The sequence below is a fragment of the Stegodyphus dumicola genome, chromosome 10 (assembly GCF_044657685.1).
Source record: "Stegodyphus dumicola isolate Sdum_Otavi_A_Nest chromosome 10, ASM4465768v1".
Lineage (NCBI taxonomy): Eukaryota > Metazoa > Arthropoda > Arachnida > Araneae > Eresidae > Stegodyphus > Stegodyphus dumicola.
This window is the reverse complement of record NC_140777.1, coordinates 54,822,547-54,844,107: the sequence shown is the minus strand read 5'-3', so window position 1 is coordinate 54,844,107 and position 21,561 is coordinate 54,822,547.

The window sequence follows — 21,561 nt, the reverse complement described above, 5'->3', positions numbered from 1 at the left end:
TCAACATAAATATCCATTTTGACCTCTCCTGAATCCATTTGATTATCCTCTCTCCTATGATGTCTGTACGTACGGCAAAAAATACAGGACTCGTTTTCTAAAACGGATTGCAAAATGAATTTAAAATAGGTTCAGAATGGATTTACTTGTGACATCTGTACACACGTACGTAAGAATATATCTAGCATAACTCTAAAACTATTAGCCCTATAACGTTGAAAATTTCTACAAAAGAGTAGTGTAACATCTAGTTGTGCATTTCCATTTTATTATTACAATAGGCTGTACCAAAAGTACACACACACACACACACATATATATATATAGAGAGAGAGAAAGATATAGATAGGAATACATCTATGTATGTTGCATGGATTATGTTAATTTTATTAACAGTTAAATTTTAAGTTAAAGTTCCTTTCCTGTCAAATTCTTAACTTCAACTTACTACTTCCGGCCAGAACGTAGTTTTGGAATTACTCTGAATACTTAATGAGGAGCGATATTTAAACCGCGAATTCGACTTGCTGAGTTAGAGAGAATGAGAGTTTCTGATTTGCGCGCGTCTGCCTTTTGGCTACTCTCTCCCTCAAAGCTGTTATTACGGTCGGCAGTACTCAGGCCCTTGATAAGCTTCGTAGCCAATTAGAGTTAAGAGGCCAACTAAATTAGAATCTTGATAGCTTCGGTTATATCTCCTTAGTTAATCTTAGTTTTAGATTATTTCTCAGTCTCTTTAGTTCAAGCCCAAGTGTCGGCTTTTATTGTACACTCCAAGACGGAGTTTTGTTAAATCTTATGGGAATAATAAAGGGTTTGTTACCCTTCCATCTTGTTGTTTCTTGTTACACGTACTTAGGCGATTATTCACTAACTAGTTCTTAAGTTTCGTCATTTTCTACAGTTACTGAGAAATACACTAGTGAGAATTTTACAATGTACATAACCACTCCACATATCCGGCATAAAATTCCTTACCTGATTTTTATTTCCTCAATCGCTGGTCATAGTCATGTACTTCAAGTAGAGAAGTGTTTCAAATGAGGAAAATATTCATGTTTGAGCAATGTCAAATTTAAAAAAAAATCTGACATAACGAAATCTGACTAATGCGATATTCTGTTTCCTATACTTATATCTTGGAAAGTTTTATACTAGTTATGAAAAAATATTTTTAAAAAATTTTTTTTATTTTTCAGATTTTACGTTACGCTTTCAGATTTTACATTACGCCCAAAAGGGCGTTTCTCTCACAGCGAGATTTGAAAAGTGATGCAGACATTCAAAGTCTTTCGAGGCGAGATACGTGTTGCTACCCTGCCAACATAATACTAGTAAGAAATGTTAAAAAACACTTGCGCATAAAATATCCGTGCTTGAAGATGCACGCGAAGTTAATGGAATTCTTTGAAATCGTTGAGTTTATTAATCAAAAATTCGTTAGAATCTTACAAAATATGAACTAGATAATAAAACAAATTCCGGATTCCAAAGTTGGGCTTTCAGATGGCATTCGAATATACCGTTGTTATTCCATGATGCGAGAAACATACATACATTCATGCAGACTCTTCATCATTCAATTTCTTTAAATATAATGCAGGGCTCTAATATTTACTGGCAACAATTTGAAATGTGATTCAAACTTTTATAGGTAACCAAAGCAGAATGCCAAAACGAAATTAATAACCCCTCTGGGCAATGCCACTTTGGGCTAAAAAAAGATTGTTTTCCGTACGATAAAAATTGAGTGGAATATTTAATTTCAAAACTTGCAGTTTTGATGTCATTTGAACTTGCCTTGAAATATCGGCTAAATAAGTTAGAATAATTCGAAGAAAGAAATTTAAAATGAAGTCCAGCAGAAATGTATACAATATTACAGGCTTTACTAAGGTATCCCTTTCACATGTTTTATTTCATGCTCCCTTTAAACATTGTCGAATTGGAATTAAAAATAAAGTCAATTTTGCTTTCAGTAAATTGCACTTTTTCTAGATGCCTTGCCTGAGATACGTTTACTAAGACCTACCAATAAAACGAGGCTATGTTTTGTTAATACTTTCATCTGATATCATTCATCTTGGCTTGGAGGTGGAAGCTTTATTGACTTAGAATACTTAATCCTATACGAGAGATGCTTACTTTCACCTCTAATTGAGTAATGGGTCCTAAAGGTATTTTATATTTTCACGAAGTAATGGCCGTTAAAAGGTCGTTAGAGCGACAGAATAATACAGCCCCATTTGTTCTGCCTTTTTTCGCACGTTATGTATGGCTGCATTTATTTCATTGCTGCAAATGGTTCTTCCAAAGAAAGACATAGCTTTTAAAGTTATTTAAGCAGAAATTCTTCTATGATATAACGTTAAATGTGTTTATTTAGGACGGTGCATATTTATTTAGTTTCAAGAATGGATGCTTACGGATTATGTATATTATGGCTATCGTCTGGCTATTAGGCACATGATGCTTGTTGAAACTTGATTAAAGATACTATTTCGAGTAACATTTGAGGTAATAAATACTGAAGATTATCTGAAATGTTCTACTAAAAAGTACATTTTATGCTAAAAAATTATTCTTCGCTAAATATCAGTAAATCATAAAACAAATCATGTACCGTATTTTCCAGCGATTAGCGCTCACCGATTTATAAGCTCATATATAATTTAAAGCTTTATATATTTTTTATTTTTAGGTATATTCGCCCTATAACGTGCACCCAATTCTTCTCGAAGAAACCTAAAAGATTCATGTACAATGTTCTTATATTTTAAGGTCACTTATTCGAAAAGATTTCCTAAAATTTCGAACAATGATGCACCGAATTGACAAGCGATAAAGAGAACAATATATATGCGGGTTAAATGCTTGAGAGAGTAAATATTCCTGCAAAGAGGGTGGATTGTATTCAATACAGATGTTCGAAAGAATGCTACTGTAAGATTTTCAGAAACGAGGTATATAATATGGAGCAACAATGCATTTCCAACCTGAATGGAATCGTGGAATTTGGAGTTGGGCGTTTTTCCTTTCTCTAGTTAGTCATAGCTGTGATTTTGAAGTGAAAATCGAAGGCTTTTGTTTGGTTGGAATACAGTGCATCTAGTGTTCCTTTTATTAATAAATATAGTTAAAACAAAAAAAAAAAAAAAAAAAAAAAAAAAAAAAAAAAAAAAAAAAGCAGAATGCTGGTTTCAATTGCAAAGCCATACATTTTGCGAACGAAAATGGAAATCGTACTACAGCAAGAGTGCTTGGTGTTAGTGAAAGATGGAACGAGTGATGATGGTTATTTATTTACGGATCAAAGAAACAATGGTGTTGAAGATGAAACAGAATTCGATGATGTGCTTGAAGATATAACAGAAGACGAAGATGACGCATTTCCCTGTTATTTGATAATGAAAATTTTTAAGTTCATAATGTATGCCATTTCAAACAGCATTTAGGTACATAGAGAAATCTAATTTCCTTTTATATTTTCATTCCTTATTTTCAAAATGACTTTTAAACGCGCACCCGTAAATTTCGATCTAATTTTTGTATTGAAATTGTGAGTTATACGCCGGAATTCACGGCAAGTAGATTGTATTAAGTCAAGCTTTTTATCATATTTGTAACACTGTCACATTTCAATGTGGGTCTATGAGCCCAAGAGTCGGAGCTGAATTTCTACAAATCATATTTCTAAAAGAAAAAAAAAAGATTGCTCTGACCGTAACAGCCCTAAATTTACATTTTAGTCGCTCTCATGTATTGAAACACTTTTAAACCAAGAGTAATACTTTCTGTAACTAAGCTTGAAATTTTACATTCTTCAGCAAATTATTTAAAATTTTTAACGAAGCCTTTGTGCAATTGATCATTTTCTTGACGTTTGAACTAATGTGGTTCACTAATCCAAATATGACATTTGCTAGTTTCTTTTTTCTCTCAATAGCGGTGAGTTTGGCACTTCTATGCGCTTTGTATATTTTTCTTGTTATTCCATTTTTTCATGTACCTTGCAGATTAGTTACTCTTAATGCTTAGCAGAGCCTCATATACTGTTGCAACTACTGGGTCGTTGATGTTTCTTTAAATGGTAATTCCAGATAAGCAGGAAAAAATCAAAGAATTTTTAACGAAACTGGCACCGTAAATAGTACACACAGCATAATAACGGCTAAAAATAACTCAAGGAGAACGTGGATATTAGGCTCGGTGGCACAGTAGCTAGCGCGTCGCGGAGCTGCACCACAGGTCCGGGGGTCGGTCCGTGAGCAAGGTTGACTCAGTCTTTCGTCCCTTGAGTGGATCGATGAAATGAGCACCACGTTCGCTTAGGGACTGAACACCGGGAATGTTGCGACAAGCTGACTATTTGCCGAAGGCATATGCTGATGAACTCCGGGGCCCAAGACCAAGAAAACAGATTTAGGGGCACTGCAGGCCGTGGCCCACTAGGGCTGTTGCTCCACTGAATGTTCTTTTAATTTTTTTCGAAAGTCAATATTAAGCAATTTCTCCTTGAACACGAAGTAAATCGTAAATACGCACTCAAATCAAACCCTCACTCGCAATTCAACTAACGATTAAATGTCACAGCTGATTTTACAACTGAACTCACTAGCTCTCCAACACTAATTTATATGCTGCAGCACAGGCTCTGGAATTTCTAAGAAGAATTGGTTATAAATCTCCGAAAAATGTATTTTCGCGAATCTTGCAAAATTCAGCCAAGTTGGCGAGAAATCGCCAGTTGTTGCTAAGACGCATTAGGAAAGAAATAGTCTAAATCTCGTGTTCTAATTAAGATATTTTTACAACTTTTGAGCCACTGCATTCAGAATTAATAGATCTACAATTCTAGGTAACAGCTAAACACTTAAATAAAAGTTTGGCCACAAATAACCCAAACTACGCGGTAAAAATATGCTATAACATTACCATTCTGAAAACAATAAATAAAGAAAATAATACAAACACTAAAACATGACAGAAAATTATAAATACTGTTGCGAATTTTGTACATGTATAGATAATGTTAGTCAACTGTTATGTGAAATTGTTGTATTTTTTTAGTATATATAATGGAATATGAAAACGTAAAGGAAAAAAATCTGCCGGAAAAGTAAGAATATAGGGGCAAATCTATTTAACATTTAGCAGATGCCTCTCTCGCTAAATTGGCGAGACATCGCCAAGCTGGTGATGGATTCGGCAACTACTTTTTGTCGCCATATGTGGCGATGAATCACCAAAATTCACCAAACTTGGCAGCCATTTGTTAACATTTAGGTCCCGTTCCTGTACAACTGTAGCTGAATGACTGTAATTGAGGCTATAAATAGCTGTAACTGTACCCGGCCCTCATCTGCTTTCAGTAGTTTGGAGAAGACTACACATTTCTCGGCCGCCGCGTGAAAACTATATAAGACCGGTGAGAGTATGTGCTCTCAGTTGTTAGTTCAGAGTTGACTTTAGAGTATTGAGACATATGCGTATGACCTTCGCTCGTTAGATGATCTTTGCATTGTGTTGTATTTAACGTTCTTAGCATTTTAAATTGTAACTACTGATTGTACTCCACGAAACTATGAAGAGTTGTACGAGTACTTTTGGGTAATGTTCCAGAACTGTGAAGTGTTCCTCTTGGTAAAATAGATTTTAACGAGCTACCATCAATTTTATGTGAATTCAATCTATTACGAACCTGTACGCATTCAAAAAATTACGATAAAAGGGATTAAAATATTTACGAATATTTGCCACAATATTCCCTACTACTAATGTCACATTTTGACGTTTTCCCTTTAATTAATGAACATGGGTACGCTTCCAACAGTGTGAAAAAGAAAATGTTAAAGTTTGGAAATAAGAGTTTTGAATATGCCCGAATACCTGGCATTCAAGGCATTACAACTGGCATTGCGATGAGTTGCCTTGAAATTTGAATAAATCCTTCTAACATTAGCTGTCTCAAGGAACACTCCAAATTCAATAATTATAAGAAATCGTTAAGTACTTCAGTAAGTTTCTCTGAAGTTTAAGTGGAAGCATAACTAAGAAATAAATAATTATAGAAGATGTTAGACGAACTTACCCTATGCCGTAATATAAGCATAAATGTTGATATTGGAGAGGCTGACTCAACAAGAATCAGGGTAATATTCATAAATTCGCAAGTTCGAAGTTTTAGTACATATAATCTTCTTCAACTGCAGAACCACCAATCATTTGCATTTCTGCAGCTGCAGAAGCATTTTTCATTCTATAGTTAAACCTTCAGAAATATTCATGCAAATTCATGAATATTACGCTGAGTCTTGTTGATTCAGCATTTCCAGAAATCGTTATTCGGCTTGTTATTTTAACATTTATGTATGTTCTTATACGATATAAATGTTCTCTTAAATAGCGAAACATCTCTGATGACATATTTTGAACTACTGAAATTTTGTAACTTTTATTTGAATTCTTTACGATTTCCGTTTTAAGCAAATACAAATAAACTATCCTCCAAAGAACAGTTTAAAATCAGAAAAGAATTATCTCAAACAATCACTCATAACGAAGTAGGTAACCACTCAAATTTTAAATTAATTAATGAATTTGTTGTTATATCAAGAAATGCTAAGTACTCTACACTAGATTTTATATTACACAACAAAACATTTTTAATTCAATACAGATCATATATAACGTTTCCAAGTTAGTCCAAAAACATTTCTATGGAAATATTTTTTTTCCGATTAATCCCCCATAACATTATTTATGCAATTAGAGATTCGTTTCACATAAATGCGCCTAGATGTACCACGATGTTTCAGATAAAGCTATAATACTGTATTTCGTATGCAAATATTAAAATATCTATGTCGAATTCCAAATTGCTTAATAACTAATGCAATTATGGAAATAAAAATTAACATAATAAACAATATTTGCTTACTCCCGTTCCACAAAAATCGATAGTCATTTTAATTTCATTTTTAAGAATATTTTTGAATTCTAAATATTATAATCATGAATACTTATCAAGATACTACTATTATTTATATCATCTCTTTTCAAATAATGATATTTCAAATAATATCATTTAATTTCAAATAATACATTGTTTTCGTAATGTTTTATTATTTATCTGAAGTGCTAATATATAATTTCGTGCATACGGATTCGTAATGGATTCAATTGCATGCAGAATCGATGATGCCTTGATGAAATTTATTTTTCCAAAGTCACTTCACAGTTCTGGAACTTTCATACAAAAGCATTCTTACAGCTCTTTTCAGTATAACTGAGCACGATCAGTAGTTACCACTTCAAACTACTAAGAACACTGAACAGAAAGCAATGCAAAAGCCTCAAATACCTAAGCTCTCCAAGTTGTCTCTCAGTTCTCTGAACTCTCATTACTCTGAGCTTGACTCAGAACTCAACTCTGAATAAAACTAAACTGATGTTCTCTGCGGTATTATACAGATCCACCCCCTCCATCCGCCGAGAAATTTCCAGTATCTTAGATTTCCGGAAATTGCAGGAAGACATTCACAATACCACTTACACAGGTTTGATGCAATTACAACTGCATAGGGAACGGACCAGTTACATAGAGATTGGAATAAAATGACACCAAATGATGGCCAGGTCGCCAAGTTTGGCTACTATTTTGCGATTTCGCGTCAAATTTGGAGACAAAGTCGTTAAAGCCATCGCCAGCTTGGCGCTACCAGTTACCCCCATGTTAAATGGACGTACACTGCGAGAAAAAAAAGGACAGTTCTATATCTCCCGTTCTACTAAGCCGATTGACGAAATTCAACTTGCGTTTTTCATGTCTCGAAAGCGCGACGTAGGATTATATTAGATTTATATATAACATATATTATTCTAATATAGGTATTTTGACACAATATAAGACCTTTTCCGAAATGACATGCCATTTTTTTCTATATTTCAATTCTACGACACAAATTATGCCAAACTGCCGCGTTTTCTAAAAATCGCACGACTTGTTTTTTTAAAAACATAGCTCTTAAAATTTTAGCTCCTCAATGCTAATTGAATTTATATATATTTGTTAACATCGTATTTTTAATTAAACGTATTTGAGTGTTCTTTTCACATTTCGAAATTATTTCCAAATAAAATTCGTCCAATTTTTCTGATTTAATTTTAAAATTTGTATTTTTAAATAATTTTGATAATTGTTTCGAAAACATTTGAATTCTAACTTATAAAATTTTAATATTATGTTAAAGTAAATGTATTTCTAGGCACACTTGCAAAATATAGTTCTAGGTGAGAGAATTAAATATACTTACTGAGGAATTCTTTGTAATGTATACAGAGTTTTTATTCAAATTTTTTTAAGATATACGTGAATTTACATATTGGCGAGTTTTAAAATTTGGTATTTTTGTTATAAGTGATAAAACGCCAAATGTGGTTTGCGCACTTTGTTAAAATTATTTGAAAGTATAAACGATGACTTTTTTTTCTCTCGTCTGCAATGAAGAAAAGGAAAGGAAAATATGTTGCTATAAATTAAGAAGTTCGCCAAGTGAATTATTCATGGCGCAAACCGAAAAAAATGCGCTAAGGTAAATGTTTGAATTTCTTCGTAAATTTCGCACCAAATCTTACAACATTTTATATTTAAGCGTAATTTGGATCGTAGGATCGAAATGTGGGAAAACACTGGCATGTCATTTCAGAAAAAGTCCGATTTGGTGTCAAAATGCCTAATAATACAATAACAATATTCTTCGTAACAATATTCTAATAATATGGGTTGCAAATACGGTGGTTTTATATAGCTTTAATGGCATAACGATATGGACTACGCTTATAAGCCAGAAGATAATGAAGCGAAAAAAGATAGAATGAATAAGCTGCGGCTTTGTGAGTGTATACTGGTACGCCAGGTCGCGTGACTATAGGTGGGAGAATTGTCGTTGGTATAAACACTAAATTTAATTTGTCAGTCGAAAGCTGGTGACGCTTCAGTATTATGAAATATCCATTTAAGCTTAAATGTAAGTTATGTATGGCTTAAATTCAATTACAGTTTTGATTTTGGGTCTTCAAGAATTATCGAAAATCTATTGGTGAAATCGATTTTGTGGAGGCGTTTTATATTCACAAAGATAGATGTTATTTAGTGAATGAGTTTAATTCCAGTGCAGTCCTTCCTAACGATTTGAAAATTCTGTCAATTTAATTTTTAAATTTTCGTTACTCTTTGTGCCGACGAATGGCTTTACCTACTCATTCGCTTTACTCCTTACTTATAAATACGCAACAGTGGCTTTCTCCATCCTTGCGGATTTCTTTGCTCTTAACCTGTACCTGTTTGTCCTCCAAAATGGAAGTGTCTTCATTAAAACCTACGCTAAGCACAAGGGTGCTGTTTTGCCTAATGGTAAATTCAACATACGTAAATTGCCTGAAATTGATGCGAACCTGGATATTAAATATATAGCTGCTAACGCACCTGAATTATAAAGTATAACCAATGGAATTTTTTTGCAGGTACAAACTTTTAAACTTCATGCAGAAAATTAATGTAAATCTGAACTTTTCCTTTATGATATTATTATTATTATTCATATGTGTTTTGATAAACATACAGGACATGGAATTTAACATTTAGTTTACATATTTTTTGTTATTTTATTTAAAATATTTTTTAAATCTTGGTAAAAAAGTGTTTTGGCTACTTATCAGATTATTATTCAGATTGTGTATTCGGCAGCATGCAATTTGAGTTTGACACACTACTGCTGCAAAGTACTAAATATGTGTCCATAATTGTTATCGTTACTGATCACATGTATTACAGAAGTAGGAATTCTCATTTACCACTTGCTTGGAATTATTAGCTGGTTATACACACGAGCACGGAAGAACATTTCTATATTACAGGCTCTCTCATGAAGAGTAGTATTCCATATTGAAACTGTGGTTAAACTTTTAGAGAACAAACTGACGTCTTAAGAATGATCACACCAAAAGTCGCAATCAGTACTGAAAGGCTTTGGATTATTTGACTCGAAATTTTAAAGAAAGGCGTGTTGAGCGAATTTCATATCTCCTCTATACTTTTTTATTTCAAATAAAAGAGAAATACTAACTGAGGAATTCTTTATAATGTATACAGAATATAAATACATGAAGCATTTATTTCTGTTTTGCAATTCTAAAAAAATTCTTATGCTAAATATTTATTTTAATTAGTGGTAATATTTTTGCCTCAGCATCTAAATAACATCTGAATAATTTTAAAATCAGTTTCAAGAAACATTTGCCACAAGTTCTCATCTCTCTTATCTTCTGATTTCAACGCATACAAGCAGTAGTTCAATAAATATACTAAAAGTATTTTGTATTTAGTTAGCTATTTTTAGTAAAATTGTAGTTAAATGATTTTTATTCCCCCGTGCAATGCAGCGCATGACGAGTACCAAGAGAAAGCTACACCAAAAATGCAAAAATACAGGAGCACGCGAAATTAATAAATAGATACTTCATAATTTATATTTAAACTGAATAAATGTAATTGACTACTATGTTAGCTGTAACCGTAATTATACTTTTTTTTTCTAGAAATCTCGAAAAAAACGGAAATTACCAGAAAATTATCGTACCCGATAAAAAAGCCGGAGAGAAAAATATCAGTTCAGTTGTTTACTCAATTGTTGTTGTTTACTTAGCTGTTGCAATTTTGCGTTTGGATTGGATTTCTCTGCGCTTTGAATTGCGTTCTATTTAACGTTTTATTAGTTTAAAATATAATTACTGTGTGATATTGTAAGAATATCTTGGAGGAAAATCCAAGTGTTTTGTTACATTTCTTGTGATAAGAATAAATTTTATTAACTCTTTATCGGACTTGTGCATTTAGTCTATTACGAACCCGTACGCGCATAACAATATAAAAATCATTTATTCTATGAAAGGATTTGTCGTAATATGTAATAATAACCAGCTGAGTAATTAACTGTAAATGACATTAACTGTTGATCATTTATTAATTATAATTATTTGTGATTATTTCATCTAATTGATGCATGCGCAGGTACTGAGAATCTGAACGTTTTCGTTCATAGCAAAAGAAATAGATTTCTTAAAGATATTTTTAAAGCGATACAAAGAATAAAGGAAGTTTAATTGAAAATATAAAAATGCTTATATTGAATTCGATTTCGGAAAATGGCTTAATATATATTATAAACCATACCCATGAGATATTCCTTAACACCTTACGGTAGACAGCGTCCAAAGCTAAGGGTTTATTAAATTCAAAATAGCGAACTCAATCGACCGATGTCCGATTGTGTTCGATCGTTCGTTTTGAATTTCTTCAGGTTAACCTGCCTTCGAAACTACTGTAATACTGTGAATTCCAATAGTATGTGACTGGAAAAAATCATTCCTCAAAATAAGCGACAAGAATAACAATTGACATTGAGAAACACATGAAATTTGCTTTTGTGAGGCACCACTGGTGGCAAAGAAAATGAGAATTGAAAATATACGAGTACATTCTACGTGAGAGGATTCTTTTCCCTAATTTACTTGTGAGGAATATTTTGTAATATCACGTGGTTTGTTATTCATTCTAGCAATTATCAACTTCAGATACTCTAGAGGCCGTCTTTTCGGACCATACTATACTAGAAAGCAAGTTGCCACTTTAGTCTGAAGCAATAACAAAGACAAAAGAATTTTAATATAATGTTTTTATTGAATTCTTTAAATGAACAGGAGGGAGTATGTATCCTGCAGGATATAATTCTGATATATACGGGTGTTTGTAATAAATTTAAAATGGAAAGTTAAATTTCAAATTATGTTGTAAGACTACATACTAGTAAGAACTTAACTTCTTACTAGTTTATAACACAAATGATCCATATTATAATAACTCCTTAATTTACACCAAATCTTACAAGTCTAATATATTTCCTTATATTTTAAGTTAACGAAATAATATCAGACTTATAAAATTTAAGAAATCATACTGAAAGTATTACGTCTCTCAATGGAAAAAATTAATATTTATATAATATAAAATTATAATAGACATAGATGAAATGTTAAGCTTTAAAACCAAATTTACTCTTGTCAGGAAACAAGTCGACATAATGCAGGAACAACTGGCAACAGCTGCTGAAACAGCAAATGCAGCAGCAACTGCAACTGCAACAACAGCAATTGCAATAACAGCAATTGGAGCGTTTACAACTGCAGAAGCAACAACAATTGCATCAACGACAAAAAATGCACCCAGCAACTGCAACAACACCTACGACGACGATATCAACTATAAATAGTGTTATCTATATTGTGAATGTACCGTATTTACTCGAAAATAAAATAAATGTAACAGCTGAAAGAAAGAAATACAGTATTTGCCGGCATATTTTCCCCGCAGCGTTTCAGCGCCTAGTTCTAAAAATTTTAAATACATTCCCGTGATTTTTTCCTTCCTCGCTGAATTCAGAGAACGAGCTTCCCTAAATGTTAAAAAGAATTCGTCCACGCACTGATTGTTTGGAGTTTACTAACAAAGAGAAATCCTCACAAACTACCCGCGGATATTCCGCCGAAACCTACAATTTTAATTTTAGAATTTTATGCCACCCTAATACAAGAACCGACCAGCCACAGTGAAACAAATATGAACTGACATTCGGTCTACGATTTCGCTGAGTCATGTGCACATCATCTCCTCTAATTATTCATAATCGCTTAAGGCTTAATGATTAGTAGAGATAACAATATTACATGAATTGCAAGCTACAGGGAATGAAGATATCTTATTAGGCACTATAACGGTAATATTATTCTTATTAAAATACTTTTTGGAATGTAGATTTCTTTTAAAGAAATAATATTTTAATAGTCAACTGTAATTTACGCACGGCGACTTTTCACTAATACAACAGCGTCCTTCGCAAAGTAAATTATTCGTATAATTTTCCCTTCTCTATTTTTAGATGATAAAATTTGTAACAAAAAGGAGAATATGCGAAAAAATTACTGTATTTAATATTTGAAACTTGCTCCGTTGCGAAAATCAGAATCATCTCTTCTATCAGTATAGCTAGCGAGAGATTCATCAAGGACATATATTTAGTAGTTTTTATTGGATAAGTACATATGTTATACTAAAGAGTACGAAGACTACTTTCCATAGCAGAAAAATTCCTTTACGTTGATTTTATTTCTCACAATGCATTTGTTTAATGTTTAATTTAATTTTAACAGAATAAGGAAACCAAATCATAAGTTAATGAAGTTAATTAAACGTATTTTAATTTTTCATAATATGTTACAAATTAATTAAGCTCAAAATACTTGCAAAAAACCATTATTTTTACAGATAATTTACATCTAATAACCCAATCGTTTTCATTCAAATAAATTTCTCCAAATACACACTAAATGTTTCTGGTGTTGCAGAACACGGTGGCGATGGTCATGAGAACAGAGATTGTGATAGTGATGGTGGAAAGGATAACAACGAGGACGACTAACTACCACTAAAGTAATTACTGCTATAAACTGCAACAACTATTGCAACTGGAACAGCAGCTACACCTGTTACAACAGGAACTGGAGCAAAACTATAATTACTGCAACTGTAACAGCAGTTGCAATATCAGCTGCACCTGCAATAACAGCACCTGGAACAAAAATAGCACTGCTGTCATTAAAGCAGCTGTAACTAAAATTGCAGCACCAGCAACTGGAACAGCAGTAGCAACTGCACCAACAGCAGCTGCTGCGACGAGGGCGACGAAGATTATTACTTATTCATACTCGAGTATAGTTTATACTGGGATATTTCGAATATAAAAAATGAAAAATATTCAATGATGAAAACGGGTAAGTATGGCAGGATTATTTATTTTTTTAAAAAAAACTTTCATTTTAGTAAGAAAGCATCGTAATGTTAGCATTGAAGTATTTTATAAAATAATCTTCCATTTTTATTTCATTGTATCCTGAATCTCGCCTCCTCGTATTATTTATCACTGTCAGTTTCAAAGCATCAAATTATATAATGCTGCTGGAATTGCTGTTTGCGTCATCGGCTACCACTTGCGGGTCGTCGCGATCGCTAGAGCTGTCGTCATTTTCGTCACCGTTGAGTCTGCCTTTCACTTTGCAATTTTCTTCAAAACTATCAAGAGCCATTAGCTGTTCCCATTTTCTTGAGAATCTTCACTGTTATTACTTCATCAATCTGAGCGCATAACCTCAAACTCAAGGAGAAAATTAATAACTAGGATGGAAACCACTGCTAGTAGATGAATTTATCTCAAAAACTCAGGGTATCTCGCTTTCTGAATGCCTTGAAGAACGGAAAAAGTTGAAAAAGTTCTTGGATATTTAAATAATTTCAATGCTAAAATGCTTAGGAGGAAAATACGCGACAAAATATGATAGTACCATTATTACTGTTGTCGTTCTTATTCTTTTTTATTATTAATATCATTTGATTTACGGTCTGCTGTATGTTTTCAATATATATTTGAAGTAACATATTTAAAAATATTGTAATTTTCCTGTTATTTCTACCTTTAAATTAAATTAAATTAAGCCTACCTTACAGAGAGCATTATAATTTTTAAAACGATTTCAATTAGGAATTTTGAAGAGGCAAATGTTTTGAAGTAAAACGTTTTGGCAACAGCTTATTATATGTTATTCTTTTTTCAAAATATCCCATGTTGAAAATTGCGTACTAATATATTTCAGCACGTTTCGAAGAAATATTCCTATTTCATAATTTAAAAAAAATGTGAAATGCATGATATTAGAATTTCTAAGCACAAAATAAAAAATATTATTAAAAAAAACTTAATATCTATAGCTTTAAAAATTTCAGAGTTATTACACGATGATATTTCTTTAAAAAAATAGGCCCACCAGCGGCCGAGCGGTAAAGTCGCTGAACACTGATAGTTCGGTCCGAGGTTCGAATCCCGCGAACGGGCTGGCTGCATGGGCGTTTTCGTGGTTTTCCCAATGTGTAACTTGTATACGAGCCAGTTTCCCTTAGAAATTCCTCCACGAAGGCATCCCTCCCCTTAGGCAGATAGCCCTCGAGGCTTTGCCATAATCACACACACTCTTTAAAAAAATACACCTACCTTTTTCTTTAAAAAATTATTTTTAAGTATTTATTTAATTTTACTTACAATTTTTTAATGCTTTTTCTGTTTTCTAAGATCTTATTGTAATAGTGTTAATATTCTTTGATATCTTAAAATTTAAATATGTGGAGAATTATACCTAATAATACTTCATCACAAAACTGTAAAAATATTATCACTGTAGCTAAATTTACATTACTGTCAGTTTGCGCTCAGTGCTTCAGTGCAAATTTTAAATTTTCGGAAAGTACAATTTGATTTTCTATATAAAACAAATTCTTATTCTTATTAAAATAAATCAAGAAACACAGTGATCTATGTATAGAAATGAAACTCTGAAATTTTCATATATCTATGACCATAACAATTTGACTTACTAAAGCTCGAAAATTAGCCAAAATTCTCATTTTTTTGTGTTGCTAAAAGTGTTGACTCCCCTTATCCGGAAAGAGAAATACCACCAGTCATTACTTAAACATGGAAAGAAGACACCAGACGTATACCCCTAAAAGCTACGTACTGTTGGTAGCAAGAGAAACTTCGCCGGCGCAGAAATCAGTTGCGCCGAGGGATAAATAAGTTTCTAAATATATCTGAAACAACAATAAATAAAAAAGTACACCAAGATTTACGACTTAAAAAGGCTAAAACACATAATGCTCAACAGCTTTTCCCGTGGTATATGACTCAATGTAGAACAATTTGTAGAACCCTGTATGAAAACTATTTAGCAGGAGATATATGGAAATACATTGTGATCCTTGATGAATGTTTACCCAAATGATTGCAAGAAAAACAAGTCAATTTATTATCGAAAACTAAGAAAAAACGTGCATAAACCTAGTTTCATCAACGCAAAGAAACTTTTAATAAGGAGTTTATGATTGTTTCAGTGTTCTCTTACAGTGGGAAATTAAAAATAAGAAGAGTGGGGAAAAAGTTACAATCAACACAATGCATATCAAGAAAACGTTTGAAGTCCTGTGTCTACAGAGGATTTTCCATTTTATTATCCCAGTAACTTTCAATGATTGAAACTTCGTCACAATAAATCATACTTCGAAAAGTACCACTGCATTCCTCGAAAAATTTAAGACTTATTCCTGTGAAGTACCCAGATGTTTTTACTTATGGACTACCGTGCCTTTGGTCCCTTGAAAGAGACTTTTCTAAGTGGAAACCCACCCTAATTGATAGACTCTATTAAGTGCTGAAAGAATGAAAATCAGTACCGCCTGTAGGTATTTCTTCATGATGAAGACCTTTTATCATAGAAATGACGGTGCATAGTATTTATCTTACAAGTATTTAGAGAAATTATTTAATTAATGAGGTTTTTGCATTGGGAAAAATGCTGCAAATCACACAATAATCTGTTTTTTAACGTTTATATATGTTCGTTTCATGCTATTTATGCAATAAAAATAAAAACCTTTTTTCTTTCATAGATCTTAATTTTGTCTGTTGGTTTATAAACATAAATCTTGTTTCTCCTTAAAACATTCACTCTTGAGAACCGTAATTAAATATAAGTAATGGATAATATTAAGGAGATTCGATGTAATTCTATGGCTCCTTGACCTTCCGTGTTTCTTGCCCAAGATGCAAAAAAAAAAAAAAAAAAAAAGGTAACCCGTTTCTTAATTAAAGCACTTTTTATGATGTTACATAAAATCCTAGTCATGTTTTGTTTGAATTGTTCTTGTTTATAAAGACTGATGAAAAAAGTTGTTTTGTTAAATTTGTGAAGGCTATGGGAAAAATATTTAACAAAGTGTGTTTCAAAAGGAACATAATTTTGAAATTCATAGAGGCATGTAATATGATTAACAAAAAGTGCTGTAAAAAAATGTGTTTCTTCAACTATGCTACTTCCTAATTAAAATACTGTTGATGTTCTTTTATTTTGGAAACAACTAGGCAAAAAATTAAAAAATAAATAAATGCTTTTTCGTAGTTTAATTATGACAGACAAAAAATGATAAGATAAAAATTGTTTTCTCTTTATAGAGAGAAAATTAATTAATGCTCGTTTAATAAATATGATCTTATTCGTACTAAATCTAACGCGTGTTATTTGCAGATCTGCTGTCTTAATTGTGAAAGAGAAATATTCTCTTATAATGGTAATTAAACATCCGTCGTTTTAAAAGAAGTAAGTAATCACCAAATAACATTTATAACGAATTTGTATTTATCGAATATTTATATAATGAATGTTATGTTACTGTGTTTGTTACGAGGTGCTAATGTCTATTTTGAATATTATGAAGGAATATACAATGTTTCCAAGAGCAACAAATCTGATACATTACACTGGATTATCTTATAGTAATATCTATATTATACGCAATCTATAATTAATGGAAGCTTGAGTGTAGTATTTTATCAACTATTACTTCTCAGTTATTGCTACAGTAATCGCCGCGTAATGTTAATAGCAATTAACATTATTATCAAATTCCCGAAGTCTCTTCCATTCGTATGAGAGAACATGGAAAATACGTCTTTTATTGGGATCAAAAACTCAGTTAATGTTATCAAAATATTCATTTGTCCTGAATTTCAAGTTTCTTTTCGTCCAAAGGTGCAATTTCCCCAGGACTATTAATTTCGCTTTGTTATTTTGCGTTGATTCACTACAAGCGTTGTTTCACTTTCCAAATTTTTCCCATCAACTATTATCGACCTGTATTATATTTAAAGAAATTAAATAATGAAGAATCTGCATAATTGTATTTATGTTTCTCACATTGTAGAAAACCAATGGTGTCTAGAGACATCAAATTTTGAATAACGTATTCCTCCATTTGAATATGGGGATCTGGAAGGCCAAATTTTGAATTTGTTTTATTACCGATTTCATATTTTGTAAAATTTTAGCGAGATTTTGATTAAAAACTCAAGGACTTTAAAGTGAGCAACGTTGTATAGAAAAAACATTTTTATCTCCAGCGCTCGAGACTAAGTATCGGAAATTCTAAAGATATGCTCATTTAAAAATTATTTTGCGATATTGCACTTGAATTGAATTTTCTGAATTAAGTGAAAAGAACATGATATTTACTAAATAAAGTTAACACATAAAATGTGGAAAAGCGCCCCTTAGAATCTGAAAACTTTCAGTTTTATTTTTTTTTCATAATCAACGATGGTCCTAAACTTTATATTACACTTGGTTAAAATCAGGCGTCTCCCGTGATGAATACGCAGATCAGCTCGCAAAAATAGGATCCACGAATATCAGTGATGATCCTAGACATGAAATGATCAAGATCATATTTTATGAATTAGATGCAAAATGTACAGAAACCACATTGGCAAACTGATTGGAAAACTGTCTGGGATTGATTGTGTACCTCAAGACAGAAGATACCACGAATTTTGGCCGCAAGTAAAGCTTATATTTAAAGAGGCTGTTCGCACATTTTTTAAGCCAGTTTCGTCCTAATTACAGGAATATTTTATCGAATATTTTTATGGTTTGAACTTTTTATTTAAAAACCCTTATTTCCCACTATCTTTACACACCGTGATTGTCAAGGCAATGAAGCCTTTTCTAAAATCGGAAGAAATATTCATCCCATTGCTCTTGAACAGCTTTCCAATATCTAAGGAGACTATAGGTTGATGTTTCACCAACCCGCTTTTCAAAATTCCAAAAGCGCAAAGTTATAATTAGTGATAGGTCAGAAGATTTAGTAGAGATATGAGTAAAGGACGTTGATACCCATTCCTTGCTCCTTTTTTTTCCAGGAAATTAACGGTAGATTTTTATGCGTTGCTGCTTGCTTTGTCTTGAAGAGAAGGTCCTTGAACAATATTTTAAGAATTTTTTCTCCTCTTTGATGATAATAAATGGATCTCATTTTTATTACAGTCATTTAAATACACCCAAGATTCGTCTACTGTGACAAAACTTTTCCATTTTTGTATGGATAAAAATTTCTCATAATGAATTGTGCAGGGCATTCTGCGCTCTGCGATATGTCGTTAAGATAAACAATGCACATTATGTTTTTACTGCTTTTTAAGATTCAAATCAGCTTTAATCACTTCTTTTCACAATTGTCGCTGACCATTTCAATGATTTTGCAACTGTCCGTAGACCTGGTAGATTTTCTTTTAACATTAACGATATTACTGTTGCAACATTCAAAACATTCCGTTTCGGAGATATTAGGATAATTAAAGCAGAAGACATGAAGAATGAGCAATGCCCTCGCCGGGACTCGAACCACGGACCTCTCGAATACGCGCCGAGTGTGCTGACCACTACAGCACAAAGGCATGTTAAGAAGACCTAAGAAATACCTTATATACCACATTACTCAGGCACCACTGCCGACGTTGGCGTCTATGAAATGAGGTCAATGGAAGTCTTCTTAACGGACGCTTCGAGTGCAGGCCACTAGCCACCAATCGAAAGTAAATGGTTCTGGTCGATATGGGAACATCCGTGGTCTCTTGAACATGCTGCAGAATGGAGGTACAAGGAGGATGCGGGTGCGCCACCGCTTGGCGGCGGATGCGTAGATCCACGCGTGCTGACGTTCCTCTGGCTGCGTCGTCACCACTATAACTTCCCACATATTGTTGCATTTTCAATGTTGCATTTTCAGTGTCGCATTTTCAATGTCGGGGAGTGTAATTAAACTCTCCAGTTCTACGGCATTGGACTGTGCCACCCACAGACATCGTCCTCTTCAAAACTATTCCTTACAGTTTATTTAATATGACACTTAATATCCTAATAGCAACATTTGAAGATGTGACAATAAATGGAATAGTAACTGAAACTGTTTTTGTGATGCAAAAAATTTACGTAAAATAAAAATGCACATCAAAAGAAGAGCACTTATCTTTCACTACAAATTCCAGTTTCCAAAGGGCAATATCGCATTTCCAAATTTAGATTCGAAATTGTATAAACTACGATAGCATAGAATCCAGTAGTTAGAGAAATAACAGGGAGACATAATACCTGTTTACCAGATGTGCATATTAGATTTCTTCCATATTTCTGTCTGTGTACCTATCAATCTACAGAGCGAAATTTTTAAACTGAAGTAAAGCCACCAAATAGAAGCTAGTCTCTTATGAAACATAATATAGAAGTTATTTAATAATAAACACATGCCTTCAAATAATGGACTAAAAGACGTCTTAATAATATGAAATGTGAGGAATTGAAGGCTTGGGTGGATACTGATATACTGATGAAAACAATTCACGTCGCAACATCAATAACAGGAAACAGCCAATTGTCAGTCACTTTTTGAAACTAAATTAAGCTCATTATGTGGTGATAAAATTCCTGTAAAATATGATGACGAAATCGGAGAATTTGCCCACAAATATTGAAATTAGGCATGCACTTAAATTATTAAGACTAGAAGAACAGCATCGCTCAGATAATTTCACGAAACATTCTGAATATGAACAGTTCATAAATGAACGTTAGCGTAAAACTTCCAGACAAAGAAATATTAATGAATTTTCCTAATTAAATATTGTGAAAGTATTGTTGCGTGCGTACAGGTTCGTCATGAATTGAATGCACAAGTCCGATGAAAAATGAATAAAATTTATTATTATCACAAATAAACAAAACAAAATACTTAAATTTTCTCAGATATTTGTATAGTATTACAATATCTCATAGTAGTTATTTTTTAACGACTCAAACGTTCAAGAGAACTTAATTCAAAACAGCTAAAGAAAGCTAATCCGCGAATTCGCTACAGTCAACAAGAGCAGTTTTCTAAACAAGCTCTTAAAGCAACTAACTAAATAACGAATTGAGAGGTTTTCATGCCGCTTACGTAAGCTTTTTAAATGCGCGAGAATTTTCTGGTATTTCCTCGAAATCGAAAAGAGATATTTATTTATTAACTGTTAAATGCACGCGCTCTCCACTGAACGGGGAATAAAACAATTTCATTTATAATTCTACTAACTTTAAGTAATTGAATACCAAATCCGTAACTGTATGTATTTATATATTTCTAGTTACATTTATATTAAATATAGTTAAATTCCATTGATAATTTGAGGGATATTTAATATTATCAAATTATCATGAACAAACGTGATCCCATTATATGACGTGTACTGTACATTATTCTTATTACCACTTCAATTAGAATCTTCGGTACTAGTAAATTCTCGATTCTCCAAAGAGTCGACTAAGCGAACGTGTGAAACTCTCTGTGATGTGAAATGCATGGGAATGAGATGAGAGAATTAGAAAGCAGAGAATAAATGCAATTCTAATACCGTGCACACATTCTGAGATTTGGCGATAGCATTAAACGAACATTAAATCTATATTCTATACAGAAGAAAGTCTGTGTATTTGTTCGCGATTAACTCGATCACTACTACAGCTTTCGCCACC